The 18,773-nt window shown below is 48.6% G+C and overlaps 2 non-coding genes across 2 annotated transcripts; both read left to right on the top strand.

Moving 5' to 3' along the window:
• The first annotated feature begins 13,266 nt into the window (after positions 1–13,266).
• On the top strand, positions 13,267–13,338 carry trnae-cuc (transfer RNA glutamic acid (anticodon CUC)). The gene has a single exon. It is a non-coding gene; the product is annotated as a tRNA-Glu (tRNA).
• An 894-nt stretch (positions 13,339–14,232) lies between these two features.
• Positions 14,233–14,305, top strand: trnaf-gaa (transfer RNA phenylalanine (anticodon GAA)). Its single transcript has one exon. It is a non-coding gene; the product is annotated as a tRNA-Phe (tRNA).
• Positions 14,306–18,773: the final 4,468 nt, after the last annotated feature.

Here is an 18,773-nt window from a genome sequence, read left to right as displayed (position 1 = left end):
TCTCTCAGACTCACTCTCTCACACACTGTCTCTCTCACACATTGCCTCACTCAGACTCACTCTCTCACACACAGTCTCTCTCAGACTCACTCTCTCACACACGGTCTCTCTCAGACTCACTCTCTCACACACTGTCTCTCAGACTCACTCTCTCACACACTGTCTCTCTCAGACTCACTCTCGCACACTGTCTCTCTCAGACTCACTCTCTCACACACTGTCTCTCTCAGACTCACTCTCTCACACACTGTCTCTCTCAGACTCACTCTCTCACACACTGTCTCTCTCAGACTCACTCTCTCACACTGTCTCTCTTAGACTCACTCTCTCACACACTGTCTCTCTCAGACTCACTCTCACACACTGTCTCTCTCAGACTCACTCTCACACTCTGTCTCTCGCAGACTCATTCTCTCTCAGATTCACTGTCTCTCACACACTCTCTCAGACGCTCTCTCACAGACTCTCTCTCGGACTCTCTCTCTCTCGGACTCTCTCTCTCTCTCGGACTCTCTCTCTCTCGCACTCTCTCTCTCTCGGACTCTCTCTCTCTCTCGGACTCTCTCTCGGACCCTCTCTCTCGGAATCTCTCTCTCTCGGACTCTCTCTCTCTCGGACTCTCTCTCTCTCGGACTCTCTCTCGGACTCTCTCTCTCTCGGACTCTCTCTCTCTCGGACTCTCTCTCTCTCGGACTCCCTCTCTCTCGGACTCCCTCTCTCTCGGACTCCCTCTCTCTCGGACTCCCTCTCTCTCGGACTCCCTCTCTCTCGGACTCTCTCTCTCTCGGACTCTCTCTCTCTCGGACTCTCTCGGACTCTCTCTCTCTCTCGGACTCTCTCTCACACTCTCTCTCACACTCTCTCTCTCACACTCTCTCACACTCTCTCTCTCACACTCGCTCTCTCACACTCTCTCTCTCTCACACTCTCTCTCTCTCTCACACTCTCTCTCTCTCTCGGACTCTCTCTCTCTCGGACTCTCCCTCTCCGACGGACTCTCTCTCTGTCGGACTCTCTCTCTGTCGGACTCTCTCTCTCTGTCGGACTCTCTCTCTGTCGGACTCTCTCTCTGTCGGACTCTCTCTCTGTCGGACTCTCTCTCTGTCGGACTCTCTCTCTGTCGGGCTCTCTCTCTGTCGGACTCTCTCTCTGTCGGACTCTCTCTCTGTCGGACTCTCTCTCTCTCGGAATCTCTCTCTCTCTCTCGGACGCTCTCTCTCTCTCTCGGACGCTCTCTCGCTTGGACTCTCTCTCGGACTCTCTCTCTCTCTCTCGGACTCTCTCTCTCTCGGACTCTCTCTCTCTCTCTCGGACTCTCTCTCTCTCTCTCGGACTCTCTCTCTCTCGGACTCTCTCTCTCGGACTCTCTCTCTCTCGGACTCTCTCTCTCTCTCTCTCGGACTCTCTCTCTCTCGGACTCTCTCTCTCGGACACTCTCTCTCTCTCTCTCTCGGACTCTCTCTCTCTCTCTCGGTCTCTCTCTCTCGGACTCTCTCTCTCTCTCGGACTCTCTCTCTCTCGGACTCTCTCTCTCTCTCTCTCTCGGACTCTCTCTCTCTCTCTCTCTCTCTCTCTCGGACTCTCTCTCTCTCTCTCGGACTCTCTCTCTCTCTCTCGGACTCTCTCTCTCTCGGACTCTCTCTCTCTCTCTCGGACTCTCTCTCTCTCTCTCGGACTCTCTCTCTCTCGGACTCTCTCGGACTCTCTCTCTCTCTCTCGGACTCTCTCTCTCTCGCGGACTCTCTCTCTCTCTCGGACTCTCTCTCTCTCTCGGACTCTCTCTCTCGGACTCTCTCTCTCTCTCGGACTCCCTCTCTCTCTCAGACTCCCTCTCTCTCTCGGACTCCCTCTCTCTCTCGGACTCCCTCTCTCTCTCGGACTCCCTCTCTCTCTCGGACTCTCTCTCTCTCTCGGACTCTCTCTCTCTCTCGGACTCTCTCTCTCTCTCTCGGACTCTCTCTCTCTCTCGGACTCTCTCTCTCTCTCGGACTCTCTCTCTCGGACTCTCTCACTCTCTCGGACTCTCTCTCTCTCTCGGACTCTCTCTCTCTCGGACTCACTCTCTCTCACACTGTCTCTCTCAGACTCACTCTCTCACATACTCTCTCTCTCTCTCTCTCTCAGACTCAGTCTCTCACACACTGTCTCTCTCCGACTCACTCTCTCCCACACTGTCTCTCAGACTCACTCTCTCACACACTGTCTCTCTCCGACTCACTCTCTCACACACTGTCTCTCTCTCAGAATCACTCTCTCATACACTGTCTCTCTCAGACTCACTCTCTCACACACTGTCCCTCTCAGACTCACTCTCTCACACACTGTCTCTCTCAGACTCACTCTCTCACACACTGTCTCTCTCAGACTCACTCTCTCACACACTGTCTCTCTCAGATTCAGTCTCTCACACACTGTCTCTCTCAGACTCACTCTCTCACACACTGTCTCTCTCAGCCTCAATCTCTCACACTGTCTCACTCAGACTCACTCTCTCACACATATATAAGATAGGAGCAGGAGTAGACCATTCGGCCCCTCGAGACTGCTCCGCCATTAAATGAGATCATGGCTGATCATCCAAATTCAGTACCCTGTCCCTGCTTTCTCCCCATATTCCTTGATGCCTTTAGCCTTAAGAAATATATCTAACTCCTTCTTGAATATATTTAATGAATTAGCCTCCACTGCCTTCTGTGGTAGAGAATTCCACAGGTTCACCACTTTCTGGGTGAAGAAATTCCTCCTCATCTCAGTCCTAAATGGCTTACCCCTTATCCTTCGACTGTGACCCCTGGTTCTGGACTCCTTGGCCATCGGGAACATCTTCCTGCATCTAGTCTGTCCAGTCCTGTTAGAATTGTATATGTTTCAATGAGATACCCTCTCGTTCTTCTAAACTGCAGCGAGTATAAGCCCAATCGATCCAATCGCTCCTCATACGTCATTCCTGCCATCCCAGGTATCAGTCTGGTGAATCTTCACTGCGCTCCCTCCATGGCAAGAACATCCTTCCTGAGATAAGATGACCAAAACTGCACACAGTACTCAAGGTGAGGTCTCACCAAGGCCCGGTACAACTGCAGCAAGACATCCTTGTTCCTGTACTCGAATCCTCTCACTACGAAGGCCAACATACCATTTGCCTTCTTAACTGCATGCTGCACCTGCATGCTTACCTTCAGCGACTGGTGCACAAGGACACCCAGGTCTCCTTGCACTTCCCCTTCTCCCAATCTATTGCCATTCAGATAATAATCTGCCTTCCTGTTTTTGCCACCAAAGTGGATAACCTCGCTTTTATCCACATTGTACTGCATCTGCCATGCTTCTGCCCAATCACCCAACCTGTCCAAATCATACTGGAGATTCTCGGCATCCTCCTCACAGCACACATGCCCACCCAGCTTTGTGTCGTCTGCAAACTTGGAGATAATACATCTAGTTCCCTCGTCTAGCTCATTTATATATATTGTGAATAGCTGGTCTCTCACGGTCTCTCTCAGACTCACTCTCTCACACAGTCTCTCTCTCAGACTCACTCTCTCACACACTGTCTCTCTCAGACTCACTCTCTCACACACTGTCTCTCTGAGACTCACTCTCTCTCACACTGTCTCTCTCAGACTCACTCTCTCACACACTGTCTCTGTCAGACTTACTCCCTCACACACAGCCTCTGGGTCTCTCTCTCACACACGGTCTCTGTCAGACTCTCACTTCTTAGGCAGTCCCTTGGAGCAGAGGATGATTTGCTTCATTACTGATAATTAGTTCTCAAGTGACTGATGAGTCCAATGCAGGACCTACAGTCTCTGTCACAGGTGGGGCAGATAGTGCTTGAAGGGGTGGGTGGGTGTGGTGCCTGGGTTGACGTGCACTCCTTCCACTGTTTGCGCTTGGCTTCCGCTTGCTCCCGTCGAAGAGACTCGAGGTGTTCGGCGCCTTCCCGGATGCTTCTCCTCCACTTTGTCTGGTTTTGGGCCAGGGATTCCCAGGTGTCGGTGGGGATGTTGCACTTTTTCAAGGAGGTTTTTAGGGTGCCCTAGAAGTGTTTCCTCTGCCCACCTGGGGCTCCCATGCCGTGTCGGAGCTCCGAGTAGAGCGCTTGTTTTGGGAGTCTCGTATCGAGCATGCGGACGATGTGGCCCATCCATCGGAGCTGATCGAGCGTGGTCAAAGCTTCAATACTGGGGATGTTGCCTGATCGAGAACACATACATTCATGCGCCTATCCTGCCAATGGATTTGCAGGATCTTGCGGAGGCAGCGTTGGAGGTACCTCTCCAGGGCTTTGAGTTGCCTGTTGGACATGGTCCATATCTCTGAAGCATACAGGAGGGCGGGAATCACGACTGCTCTGTAGACCATGAGCTTGGTGCCGGGTTCGACGTCCTGGTCTTCAAACACTCTCTTCCTCAGGCGACCGCAAACTGCACCGGCAAACTGAAGGTGGAGTTGGACTTCATCACCTGCCTCTGAGTCTCACTCTCTCACACACCATCTCTCAGAGTCACTCTCTCACACACTGTCTCTTTTAGACTCACTCTCTCACACACTGTCTCTCTCACAGTCTCTCTCAGACTCACTCTCTCACACACCATCTCTCAGAGTCACTCTCTCATGCACTGTCTCTTTTAGACTCACTCTCTCACACACTGTCTCTCTCAGACCCACTCTCTCTCAGAAGGTTGTGATTTCAAGTCCCATTCCAAAGACTTGAGCTCATAAAGCTATGCTGACACTCCAGTGCAGTGCTGAGGGAGTTCTGCACTGTCGGAGGTGCAGTCTTTCAGATGAGACGTTAAACCGAGATCCCGTCTACTCTCTCAGGTGGATGTAAATGATCCCATGGCACTATTTCGAGGATGACCAGCGGTCCTGGCCAATATTTATCCCTCAACCAACATAACAGAAACAGATTATCTCGTCATTATCACATTGCTGTTTGTGGGAGCTTGCTGTGCACTAATTGGCGGCTGCGTTTCCCACATTACAACAGCAACTCCACTTCAAAAGTACTTTCTTTGTTATTATAGCTGGTGTCATATATTCCTATCGCACTTTTGCCCTGAATTACATTGAATTTACAGCACAGAAACTGGCCATTGGGTCCAACTGGTCTATGGCGGTGTTTGTGATTGACACAAGCCTCCTCCCAGCCCTCTTCACCTCACCTTTCAGCATCTCCTTCTATTCCTTTCACCCTCAGCTGCTGATCAAGCTGCCCCTCAAATGGGCCTGTGCTGTTCGCCTCAACCGCTCCTTGTGGGAGCGAGTTCCACATTCTAACCACGCTCTGGGCAAAGAAGTTTCTCCTGAATTCCCGGTGGGATTTATTAATGGCCAGCTTGTATTTATGGAGCCTAGTTCTGGTCTCCCCCCACAAGTGGAAGAATCTCTCCACGTCTACCCTATCAAACCCTTTCATAATCTTATAGAACTCTGAGCTCACCCCTCAGCCCTCTCTTTTCTACAGGCCTGTTCTGCCTTTCCTGATAATTATAGCCTCTTAGTTTTGGGATCATCCTTGTAAATCTATTTTGCATCTTCTTCAGTGTCTCTCCATCCATTTTATAATATGGAGACCAGAACTGTGAAATTAAAGTAAAATGTGGTCTAACCAAGGTTCAATACAAGTTTAACAAATCTTGTCTGCTTTTCAATTCGATCCCTTTAGAAACTAACTCAAGGGCTTGGTTTGTTTTTTTTGACCTTATTAACCTGGGTCGCTACTTTTAGTGATTTGAGTATCTGTCCCCCAGATCACTTTGATCATCTGCCCCAGTTAGACTATTAATTTCCAAGCAGTCTGTGGCCTCCTTATTCTTCCTTTGAAAATGTAAAATCTCTCGCTTATCTATATTGAAATTAATTTGACAATTACACGTCTATTCTGCAAGTTTATTAATGTTCTCTTGTATTTTCTTGCAGTCTTTCTCAGTATTAACTAAACTCCCCCAATTTGGTGTCATCTGCAAATTTTGAAATTGTATTTCCGTTTCCCGAGTCCAAATCGTTTGTGTAAATTGTGAACAGTGGTCCCAGCACTGATCCTTTTGGAACACCACTTCCCAACATTTTCCAGTCAGGGTAGCTCCCCTTAACCCCGACTCTGTTTTCCATTCTGCAGCCAGCTTGCTATCCATTCTGCAACCGGTCCCCTGACTCCACATGCTCTGACCACAGTCATGAGTCTACGATGCGGTACCTTATCGAAGGCCTTTGGAAAATCCTAATCTATTACATCTACTGTATTATCCTTGTCTTCTCTTTTTTACTACTTCACAGAATTGAATAAGGTTAGTCATGCATGACCTTCCCTTTTGAAATCCATCCTGACCATTCTTTATTACATTTTCTGTTTCCACATGTTTTTCTACTGTGGGTACATTGCAGGATATTGTCATACATCCTTATTGGCCGTATGTGGGGGTAACATAGATATTGTTGACATGAATCAACTGAGCGGCCTGCGGTTGGCGCTGTCCAGGGAGAGTATGAAAACTCGGGCACGGGCCCAACTTGCGCAGGACATACTTAACAGGAACTAGTGAAGGACACAACTGGACCTCCATCTTGTAAACATTTGATTAAAGCTTTGTTTAATGCTTAGACCAAGTGCCCAGTAGTTTTCTTACGTCAATTATCATATTGCTTTCCCTGTTCTGTGGGGGTATTGTATGATATGGGATATACCTCAATCATCCATTGCCTTTATTACCTCTAGACTTAACGATTCCAATGCTCTCCTGGCCAGCGTCCCACCTCCCCTCCGTAAACTTGAGGTCATCCAAAACTCTGCTGCCCGTGTCCAAATTGCACCAAGTCCTGTTCACCCATCATCCCTGTGCTCGCTGACCTACATTGACTCCCGGTTAGGCAACGGCTCAGTTTAAAATTCTCATCCTTGTTTTCAAATCCCTCCCGGGCCTCACCCCTCCCCATCTTTGTAATCTCTTGCAGCCCCACAAAACTCCCTCTGAGGTATCTGTGCTCCTCTAATTCTGGCCTCTTGAGCATCCCTGATTTTAATCACTCCTCCATTAGTGGCCGTGCCTTCAGCTGCCTCGGCCCTAAGCTCTGAATTTCCTCTCTAATCCTTTCTACCTCTCTTTCCTCCTTTAAACCTTTGAACAACATTTTGGCCATTTACCCTAATGTGGCTCGGTGTCAAATTTTGTCTGAAATGCTCCAGTGAATCATCCTGGGAGTTTTTACCATTTTTACTACGTTAAAGATGCTTTATAAATACAAGTTGTTGTTGTATTGCCCTCATGTCAAAGCTTTGTAGAATATTGTCATATATCCCCATTGCCCTTATTGTGGTATTGGAGGATATTGTCATATATCCCTATTGCCCTTATTGAGGTATTGGAGGATATTGTCATATATCCCTACTGCCCTTATTGAGGTATTGGAGGATATTGTCATATTTCCCTGTTGCCCTTATTGAGGTATTGGAGGATATTGTCATATATCCCTACTGCCCTTATTGAGGTATTAGAGGATATTGTCATATATCCCTACTGCCCTTATTGAGGTATTGGAGGATATTGTCATATATCCCTATTGCCCTTATTCAGGTATTGGAGGATATTGTCATATATCCCTGTTGCCCTTATTGAGGTATTGGAGGATATTGTCATATATCCCTGTTGCCCTTATTGAGGTATTGGAGGATATTGTCATATTTCCCTGTTGCCCTTATTGAGGTATTGGAGGATATTGTCATATATCCCTACTGCCCTTATTGAGGTATTAGAGGATATTGTCATATATCCCTACTGCCCTTATTGAGGTATTGGAGGATATTGTCATACATCCCATTGCCCTTATTGAGGTATTGGAGGATATTGTCATATATCCCTATTGCCCTTATTGAGGTATTGGAGGATATTGTCATATATCCCTATGGCCCTTATTGAGGTATTGGAGGATATTGTCATATATCCCTATTGCCCTTATTGAGGTATTGGAGGATATTGTCATACCTCCACATCAGGGCAATAGGGATATATGAGAAACACAGGACATAGAAACAGGAAGAGGGCCCTTCAGCCCATCGAGCCTGTCCCTCCATTCAATGAGATCGAGGCTGATCTGTGTCCTAACTCATCCACCCGACTTAGCTCCAGATCCCTTAATACTCTTGGCGATGATAAATCTCTCGACCTCAGATATGAAATTATTATTTGAGCCGACATCGACTGCTGTTTGTGGGAGAGGGTTCCACACTTCTACCACCCTTTGTGTGAAGACGTGTTTCCTAAATTCTCTCCTGAATGGCCTGGCTCTGATTTTAAGGTTATGACCCCTTGTCCGAGACTCCTCCACCAGTGGAAAAAGGTTTTCTCTATCTATCCGATCAATTCCCTTTCAAAATCCTGGAAACCTCAATCAACTCACCCCTTAACCTTCTATATTCCAGGAATAGAAGCCAGGTTTATGTAATCTCTCCTTATAATTTAACCCTTGGGCCCTGGTAACATTCTCCGAGGCCAGGATATCCTTTACAAGGTGCGGTGCCCCAGAACTGTACACAGTGCTCCAGATGTGATCTAACCAGGGCTTTGTATAGCTCGAGCAATCCCCCTTGTATTCTGGCCCTCTCGATATAAAGGCTCACATTCCATTGGCTTTGTTGATTATTTTTAGTACCTGATCACTATATTTTAGTGATCTCTTTACACAAACCCCTAAATGTCTTTGGACATTCACTGTTTCCAGCTTTCCACCATTTAAACAATACTCACATCTGTCTTTCTTTGGTCCAGAATGGATGACCTCACATTTAACTGTGTTGAAATCCACCTGCCTCAGTTTTGCCCACTCAGTTAATCGATCAATGTCTCTTTGTAATTTTATGCTCCCCTCTACACTACTTACTGTGCCACCTATCATTGTGTCATCGGCAAACCTGGATATATGGCTCTCTATTATGTTATCCCTGTCATTAATAAATATAGTGAATAGTTGAGAACACAGCACAGATTCTTGTGGACACCACAAGCACTTCCTTCCAATTCGAGTACATTCCCATTATCCCTACGCTCTGTCTTCTACCACCTGACCAATCTCCCAACCAGGCCAATAATTTGCCTTCAATTCCATGACCTTTAATTTTAGCTAACAGTCTCTTTTACGGAACCTCATTGAATCCCTTCTGGAAGTCCATATACAACACATCCACAGACATTCCCCTGTCTACTACTTCAGCTAATTCCTCAAAATTAAATGAGGTTCATTAGACATGACCTGCCCTCTACAAATCCATATTGCCTCTCTCTAATCAGCTCACATTTCTCTCCGTGCTCAGTCACTTTGTCCTTGGCTGTAGGAGATTGTCATGTATTCCTATCTCCCGTGTGGATGTATTACAGGATATTGTCAAACATCCTTTTTCTCCAATACAAGTTCAAGGTGAAGGGAAACAGTGAAAAAACCTTTGATTATAACTTTATTGAACCAAGTCAATCAGATACTGAAATATAACCCCCTCCATGCAGTGTATATGAGATATCGGCCCCAATAAAACTCACACACCCCAGAGATACCGGCTTTGCTCCTCAAAGAGTCGATTTGAAGAGTTCCCCTTTTTTATTACTCTGAGCTTCAGATTGCTGTATTCTTATATTTTTCATATTGGGACACGTGTGGGAATCCTAAACCATCACTCCCTCCCTGTGTGTATCCTGATGATACAGTGGTTCTCATTTGTTCGGAAGCCTTGAATGTTTGATCGCTTCCAACCTTTATTGCAAAGACAACGTTTGTCTCTTCTCCACACGAGCAGTCGAAATTCCTGCTTCACACTCCCCCCCTGCTGTGATAAAAGTCTGTCCCTTTCAGTGTGTGTCTTTCTCTCGTGTGTTTTAAACTTGCTCAATCCGGATGGACGACCCGGCATCGAACTCGGCACCAGCTAAGAACACGGCAACGGCACACCCAGCCTCGTCGAACCTGCAAAGTCCTCCTCACCAACATCTGGGGAATTGTGCCAGAATTGGGAGAGCTGTGACACAGACTAGTCAAGCAACAGCCTGACATAGTCATAATCACAGAATCATACCTTTCAGCCAATGACCCAAACTCCTCCATCACTATCCCTGGGTATGTCCTGTCCCACCGGCAGGACAGACCCACCAGGGGTGGCGGCACTGTGGTATACAGTCGGGAGGGAGTGGCCCTGGGAGTCCTCAACATTGACTCCGGACCCCATAAAAGTCTCGTTGCTTCAGGTCAAGCATGGGCAAGGAAACCTCCTGCTGATTACCACCTACCGCCCTCCCTCAGCTGATGAATCAGTGCTCCTCCATGTTGAACACCACTTGGAAGAAGCACTGAGAGTAACAAGGGCACAGAATGTACTCTGGGTGGGGGACTTCAATGTCCATCACCATGAGTGGTTCGGTAGCACCACTACTGGCCGAGTCTGGAAAGACATATCTGCCAGTTTGGGCCTCCGGCAGGTGGTGAGAGAACCAACATGAGGGAAAAACCTACTTGACCTCGTCCTCACCAATCTACCTGTCGCAGATGGATCTTTCCATGACAGCATTGGCAGCAGCGACCACCGCACAGTCAATGAGGAGACGAAGTCCCGTCTTCACACCGAGAACACCCTCCATCGTGTTGTGTGGCACTACCACCATGCTAAATGGGACAGATTCAGAACAGATCTAGCAGCTCAAAACTGGGCATCCATGCGGCGCTGTGGGCCATCAGCAACAGCAGAATAGTATTCAACCACAATCTGTACCACCAAGGCCTGGCCTGGTTCAATAAGGAGTGCAGAAAACCATGCCAGGAGTAGCAGCAGGCATACCAAAAATGAAGTGCTAAAAAGCGGAAGCAGCATGCTATAGACAGGGTGAAGTGATCCCACAATCAATGGATCAGACCAAAGCTCTGCAGTCCTGCCACATTCAGTCGCGAATGATGGTGGACAATTAAACAACTAACGGGAGGAGGAGGCACCATGAATATCCCCATCCTCAATGATGGCGGTGCCCAGTACATGAGCGCAAAAAACAAGGCTGAAGTGTTTACCACCGCGTTTATCACCATCTCACCCCCTCTCTCCTCCCCCTCTCTCTCCCTCCCCCGCTCTCTCCCTCCCCCTCTCTCTCCCTCCCCCTCTCTCCCTCTCCCCTCTCTCTCTCTCCCTCCCCCTCTCTCCCTCCCCCCTCTCTCCCTCCCTCCCTCTCTCCCCTCCCCTCTCCTCTCTCTCCCCTCCCTCCCCTCTCTCCCCTCCCCCCCTCCCCTCTCTCCCTCCCCTCTCTCCCCTCCCCTCTCTCCCCTCCCCCCCTCTCCCTCCACTCTCCCCTCCCCTCTCCCTCCACTCTCCCTCCCCTCTCCCTCCACTCTCCCTCCACTCTCTCTCCCTCCACTCTCTCTCCTTCCACTCTCTCTCCCTCCCCTCTCTCTCTCCCTCCCCTCTCTCTCTCCCTCCCCTCTCTCACTATCCCCATCTCATCTCTCCCCTCTCCCACTCCTCTCTCCCTCCCCCACCCCCCTCTCTCTCCCCCACCCCCCTCTCTCTCCCTCACCCCCCTCTCTCTCTCTCCCCCCCCTCTCTCTCCCCCACCCCCCTCTCTCTCCCTCACCCCCCTCTCTCTCTCTCCCCCCCCTCTCTCTCTCTCTCCCCCCTCCTCCCCCCTCTCCTCCCCCCTCTCTCCTCCCCCCCCCTCTCCCTCCTCTCTCCCCCCTCTCCCCCTCTCCCCTCTCTCTCTCCCTCCTCCCCTCTCCTCCCCTCTCCTCCCTCCCTCTCCCCCTCCCCCCCTCTCCCTCCCTCCCTCTCCCCCCTCTCTCCCCCCTCTCTCCCCCCTCTCTCCCCCCCTCTCCCTCCCCCCTTTCCCTCCCGTCCCTCTCTCTCCCTCCTCGCTCTCTCTCTCCCTCCCCCCTCTCTCTCTCTCTCCCTCCCCCCTCTCTCTCTCTCCCTCCCCCCTCTCTCTCTCTCCCTCCCCCCTCTCTCTCTCTCCCTCGCTCCCTCTCTCTCCCACGCTACGATTCACACTGTTGTCTCCCTATTTTGTCCAGTTTTAGATGTGGCCGTGTATTAATACTGTGTAATGTCGATGTAATGAGTAGACTCTGAGCACAGAGCTTCCTGTGGGGAATTGGGGGGATGAACACCAGCAGACTCTGCAGGAATTCCCACTGGGAGCACAAATTCATAACATCTACTAGTTTATGTCGATTAGATTTGATTGGCTTTCAGGGAAATAATTTTACATCAATTTAAACATCAACTCACAGCTGTATGACGGGGTTAATTATGAGGTCATTATCAGCAGTGAGGTCATCAGCTGGCAGGTCAGGTGACCGCTTGAGCCACAAGACATCACAACCCGACCTGTGACTGGACTCAGAGCCCAAACCCTGTCACAATGGCCTTTTCAGATCAACTTACTGGCTGCTGGAAAACACAGCCGGTAAACTTTGTGTTTGACCGCGAGGAGAGTCAGTGAGAGATTTACAAAACACAATCACATCGTGTGAAGATCAGTGAGTAAAGACTGAGAGCTCTGTGCTCCAGCAGACCGTGAGTTTATCAATAGGAGATAGGCCGAGAGATTCCTTTCCCCGAGAATGGGTGCGGGGATCGGGATGGGCTCACAACCCAGGCCCGTTCGGAGGACTGCAGGCAGTTTGCCAACTTCATGCTGCCGACACTGCTGAGCGTCTGAACACTGAGCACGGGGGGCGAATAACGCCAAGGGCGCGGGTTCGATCACCGGACGGGCCATCAGCCTAATTTTACGGTTTTTGCGAAAATATAAAATACAAACTTTATAAGGAAGCCAATGTACACAGAATCTCACGGGGGATTTATTTGGATTAACATCCATTGCACCTTTGCCACCGGGGCTGAGAGACACATCTTTCTGTTTATTTGTCTTTCTGGGTTTGCTGTTGAAAGTTGAACAGGCGGCCTGTTCCCGATAATGGTCACAGGCAGGTGAGAGACAGACAGAGCGGCTCTGACCCCGCGAGATGGGCAAAAGGCTTCAGTTCAGGACAAATGCATCAATGAATTGTTCGCCCAGCACCGAGAGAGACAACATCCAGAGAAAAACACAGGAGGAAATCGATTTCAAGTGGATGCCTACCCGCACTTGGTGCCGTGCTTTCGCGAACATGTCTGTTGTGTTCTCATGTTAAAAATATAATTTTGTCCGAACAGTTTGCCTGGCGCGAAATGATCTGAATTGCAAAGGAGCAGGCAGGAAAAACTGTGTTGCTGGCAGGAGGCTGGCTGCAGCTTCCCTGGTGGTCTAGTGGTTAGGATTCAGCGCTCTCACCGCCGCGGCCCGGGTTCGATTCCCGGTCAGGGAACAGTGCGTTTTGGGGCTGTTTGAGTTGCCACCACACAACGCACCCGTATGGGGCAATGCTCGCCCCTGATTCAACTTTCCCCACCACTGCTGAATATCACTCTTCATACAGCGATACAAAATACACATCCTTGATTTCTGTAAAATGCGTGCTGTTTCAAAGTCAGCAGGAATTGATTTCTGTCAACTTTTACACTGGCTGACTTTAAATGTTGCCAACATTTAACTGCAGCTCACAGTGTCAGGGCAGTCACGGTTTTTATCAGTCTTCCGTGTACCTTCTTGCCCACTGCATCTCCCGAGCAAACTTACCTTATCACAGGCACGGCTATCAATCAATTCATTGCCAGTGTGAAAAATGCAATATTTGAAACTTAGCAACGTGTGCAAGACTGGAATCAGAGAGTCCGTGGCCCCTGATAACTTGAGCATTAAGATGTTCATTAGCCCTTCCTGTATTGCTCAGTAGCCCACTGTGTGAGGAACTAAGAACCACGGGCATTTTCACTTCTGTGTGGGGCTCAGCACCATACCTGCAGCTGAAGATTGAACTTGATTTGGCTCGTGATCAGTGCGGCTCAGTGAGACTTCGGCCCGTCTCTCCCTTCACAACCCATCAGTGTGGAGAAAAGAACAGGGAATTTTACACATGTGTTGTGCTCTGTAACTTTATTTGAACATGTCATTGCATTTCACGCTGTGTCCAACACGGTGAGGTCCCCCGTGCTGTGTCAGCTTTGTATCTTTATCAACACTGCAGCTTTACATTAACAGAACCTGAGCTCCGAGATCTGGTCGGGTCACATTGCCCGAAGTGAGGAATGAGCGAGAGGGGCAATTCCACCCGGGGATAGAAAACCTCCAAAAGAACGACAGAATAGGGATTTGATGTGAAGCCGAAATAGCTCAGTTGGGAGAGCGTTAGACTGAAGATCTAAAGGTCCCTGGTTCGATCCCGGGTTTCGGCAGATTTTAGTTTCTTTCTGTCTCTTTCACTACGAGAGGAGCGAATCAGGAGAGATTTTACGCTCCTGCTGCCGCGTTTCCCAAACGAATGGGAGTGAAACCACATCGGACATGCTGGATCCGGCTCCAACCGTCCGCTGCAGGTTCGAATCCAGTCGGGGTCCCGCCGTCTCCTTTTATACTGGGACAGTGTTTGTGGGAGGGGCTGTGGTGCGATAATAAATTTTAGATGAGGTTTGTTCGACCATAGAGCTCTCTTTCTGTTACTTTCGATTAACACACTGCCCAGTTGTATAAAGGAACAGTTAACAATGTTTAAGCGATGTGGTGTGTTCAATGTTTGTGCCGTAACTCGGTCACCCAGTGTGAGCTTGAAAGACAATTTCCCAGCCTGGGTTCGAGCCTGCCCAAGCAGAGCATTGTGGCCGGTTAGCTCAGTTGGTGAGAGCGTGGTGTTAATAACGCCAAGTTAGCGCGTTCGATCCCCGTACGGGCCATCGGAACATTTTTATAATTTTACGCTTTTCCCGCACATTTAAAATACAAACGTTATAAGGACGCCAATGCACACAGAATCTCCCGGGGGATTTAATTGGATTAACATCCATTGCACCTTTGCCACCGGAGCTGAGAGACACATCTTTCTGTTTATTTGTCTTTCTGGGTTTGCTGTTGAAAGTTGAACAGGCGGCCTGTTCCCGATAATGGTCACAAGCAGGTAAGAGACAGACAGAGCGGTTCTGACCCCGCCAGATGGGCAAAAGGCTTCAGTTCAGGACAAATGAATCAATGAATTGTTCGCCCAGCACCGAGAGAGACAACATCCAGAGAAAAACACAGGAGGAAATCGATCAATCTAAAACGTTATAAATAATTCCCATACTTGATGTCTGTCTATTCAATCGCTAATCCTTCAGTGCCAGAAAATAACTCCTGATTAAATCGTTCAGTTCGAGAATGGCAGCGGAAAGTAACTCGAATGAATTGAAAACTGTCGAATCCCGGGATTGAATCAGGGACCATTATTAAATCTGTGGAGAGAAAAACAGAGTTAACGTTTCAGGTCGATGACCGTTCGTCTGACGTTAACTCTGTTTCTCTCCCTACAGATGCTGCCTGACCTGCTGAGTATTTCCAGCAGTTTCTGTTTTTATTTCAAATTTCCAGCATCCGCTGTATTTTGCTTTTGTACTTTTATAAATCTTCAAGTCGCTCCTCCCCACTGAGCTATTGCGGTTACGGAGCAACCTACGGTGTGTCATCCTCTCGGAGGGAAAGGGAAGGGTTTGTGTCATGAACCCGCTGCGTTTACATCAAGCATCTAATTCACCTGCAGGCTGGAGGAGCAGAGGAAGCTGGAGGGAAAGAAGTGATAGGAGCAGAAGGAGAAGACATTGGAAACTGGCAGAATCTTGTGTCTGACTGTTGTTTCAAATGATGCAGGGCAGCCCTGCGTGGATTTGCAGTTTTCCCAGGAGCTGCATTGTTCGGTGCGTGCATTTTAGACATGGAAACATATACATCTGGAGCTTGTGCTAATAGTTCACCTCACTGCATTTCAGGTAGATGCCTACCCGCACTTGGTGCTGTGGTTGCGCGAATATGTCTTTTGTGTTCTCACCTGAAATGTCATTTTGTAGACACAGTTTGCCTGGCGTGATATATTTAAAAAGTGGACTTAGACTGAAATGGACGGGGTTGCTGCGGTGGGTGAAATATGGTGACGATCTATTGTTATTATCCAAGGCAACGCTGCAGGATCCTTTAACGAGCTCCCATGGATCCACTGAAACCAGCCGAATGTGCAGCTTTGAGAGGGGCTTTCTGCACCGTCAGGGCAGGAAACGGGAGTGAGGGCGGGACACTGTCGGCATCTGTGCTGAGTGTGAATCTGTGCAGCATTGTACAGAGAAAATATACGGGTTCTGCGAGATTTTTCACTTTATTGAAATTTAACCACAAGATCAGTTGTTCCTTTTTTATATATTAATTCAATTTTAATGGGGAACGTTTTCAAAATGTTTCCTTCCGGTTACAAACCGGGGAATTTTCCCGTGTTATGCGAATGTGATAACCACTACACTACGGAAACTCTGCCATTGGTTGGGCCAAGAACATCACAGAAGAGAACTGCGATCTGCAAACGCAGGTCCGGGATTAACTTTTGCATTAATACACTTTATTATCTGAATTTGACAAAGCTCAATAAACTCTTTAAAAAGGTGAACAATTCTTCTAATTGACGAATCAACTTTCTGTTTCAGACTGAAGGAAATCCAAACATGGTCACCGAGTGACAGGCAAAACTTTCACACGTGTTTTGTCTTTTGCTTGTGATGAATTTTCACCAGTTCTCATTTTACAGACGGTATTTGAGGAGTTGGTTAAAAATGTTCAGTGTTTATCACACCGGGAATCTGGTGCAGCCGTTGTTCAGTTTAACAGGGACCGACAATTGTCGCCGCTTTTACACAGGGGAAGAAACTCGCCCCTGGAGGTTCACCTGGAGCAAGTTCCAAAATCATTCATCCCGCCCTGGAGCGGAACCGGGGGCATTTCGGGTGTAAGTCGAGCGGGATAATTGCTACAGTCCCGAAAGCTCAGCTCAGTTTGTCAGCCGCGAGTCAGAAGGATGTGTTAAGGGAGAAGGTGACCCGCTGACTCACCTCTCTCTCCACTGATTGAGATTGTGTCGCTTCTCCGTCAAACAACATCACTTCTGTCCCACACTAAAAGCTCTCAATCCTTCTCCTCCGCTCGCTTTCTATTCAAGTAATTGGACAATGAATCAGTAATAAGGTTCCCTCGGGCTTTTGCTGGTGGATTTACTGATAAACCGGGGAATTGAGAGGAAACTGGAGCACAGGCAGGGTCCTTGCGACAGACCAGTCCGGCTAGCCCAGTCGGTGGAGTGTCGGATACTTCATCCCCACGGCGGGGAGTTTGCGCTTAAAATTTTTGGGCTGATTTTAAAGGCGATTCCCAGCTCGGTCAATGAGTGTTTCATATAAATGCGGTTCAACAAAATAAGAAAATCTCTCCTTGATTCCGGAATCTTGTCTCTCTCCAGCCGCTCGCTGCTAAAGATTGAACTGACTTTAATTTCACCTTGGCTCGGGGTCATTGCGGCTCAGTGGGACTTCGGCCCGTCTCTCCCTTCACAACCCATCAGGGCCGACAAAACAACGGGGAATTTTACACACGTGTTGGGTTCTGTAACTTTTTATAAACACTTCAGTGTATTTCACTATGTCCAAGACTGTGAGGTCTTCCCTGGTGTGTCAGCTTCTGGTGTTTATAAACACTTCAGATTTCCTGATAATGTTGTTGAATAGCATTTTTTGAAAGAGTCATTGACCGAGAGGTGCCGGGGATTTAGAGCTGGGGATCGCCGGTGAAACCAGCCCAATAATTTGAAACACAAACCGCCCCTGAGATTAAGAGTCTCAGGCTCTACCGACTGAGGTAGCCGGGCCGGTCTGACCCCGCGCACTGCTTGTGTTACAAACCATGAACCAGTTTCCCCTCAATTCCCAGCTTTACCAGTAAATCGGCCAACAAAAGCCCAAGAGAACCTTATTACTGATACTTTATCCAATCACTTTAATATGTGTTTTCTGGTGAGCAACACTTCTGCCGCCGGAAAATGTTCTCCTTGTTTACTTTATTAAAACTCTTCATGACATTGAACACGTCGACAAAATCTTCCCTTATCTTCTCTGCTCTGAGGAGAACAACCTCTTCTTCTCCACTACTCCACGGAACTGAAGTCCCGCATCCGTCCTAAAGCGCAGTGCCCGAATTACACACAATACTCCAAAGGTTTGGTATAACTTCCTTCCTTTTGCCCTCTATGCCTCTGTCTGTAAAGCCCAGGATTCCGTTTGTTTTTCTAACACAGGACAAAATGCTGCGGATGCTGGAAGTTTGAAATAAAAACAGAATTCGCTGGAAATACTCAGCAGCTGTGAATGGTAGGCGAGTTGGAAAAAAGCGAATTGGCCTCAAAAATGCTGTATAAGGGTTTCATGCTGCAATGGGGAGCATTCTGGACCTTGAATCCAGCGATCTGAGTCTCGGTGGAACCAGGTTTCTTCTTGTCCCAGCTGGGGACAAATAAAACAAATTTTGATCGCAACTGTGTGATTGGCTGCTCAGCAGTGGCAAAGTGTAGACGCTGAAGGTGTGGATGAGAAAAGGCCGGGCCAAAATGGAATGGTGGAGTTAAAATTGTCCAGTTCTTCCAATATTGCTGCTGGACGGGGTTTGCAAGTAGCCTTGAGGGGGCAGTGATGTATCGCCATTGCAGTGCTGGTCCCCGACACATACTCCGTTCCCGAGCCACCGAGTTCATCCCAATCCCTGGCCACTGAGACTGAACCAGACAGCTTGCAACCTTGGTATTTGTCCCCGAGATGAGCTTCTGCCCAAGACGGTCTACTTCCACCTCCGTATCATCGCCCGACTCTG

Source organism: Somniosus microcephalus, unplaced genomic scaffold, assembly GCF_052327205.1.
Source record: "Somniosus microcephalus isolate GS21.2 unplaced genomic scaffold, FLI_Smic_1.0 unresolved_chr4, whole genome shotgun sequence".
Lineage (NCBI taxonomy): Eukaryota > Metazoa > Chordata > Chondrichthyes > Squaliformes > Somniosidae > Somniosus > Somniosus microcephalus.
This window is presented reverse-complemented; position numbering and strand designations above follow the sequence as displayed.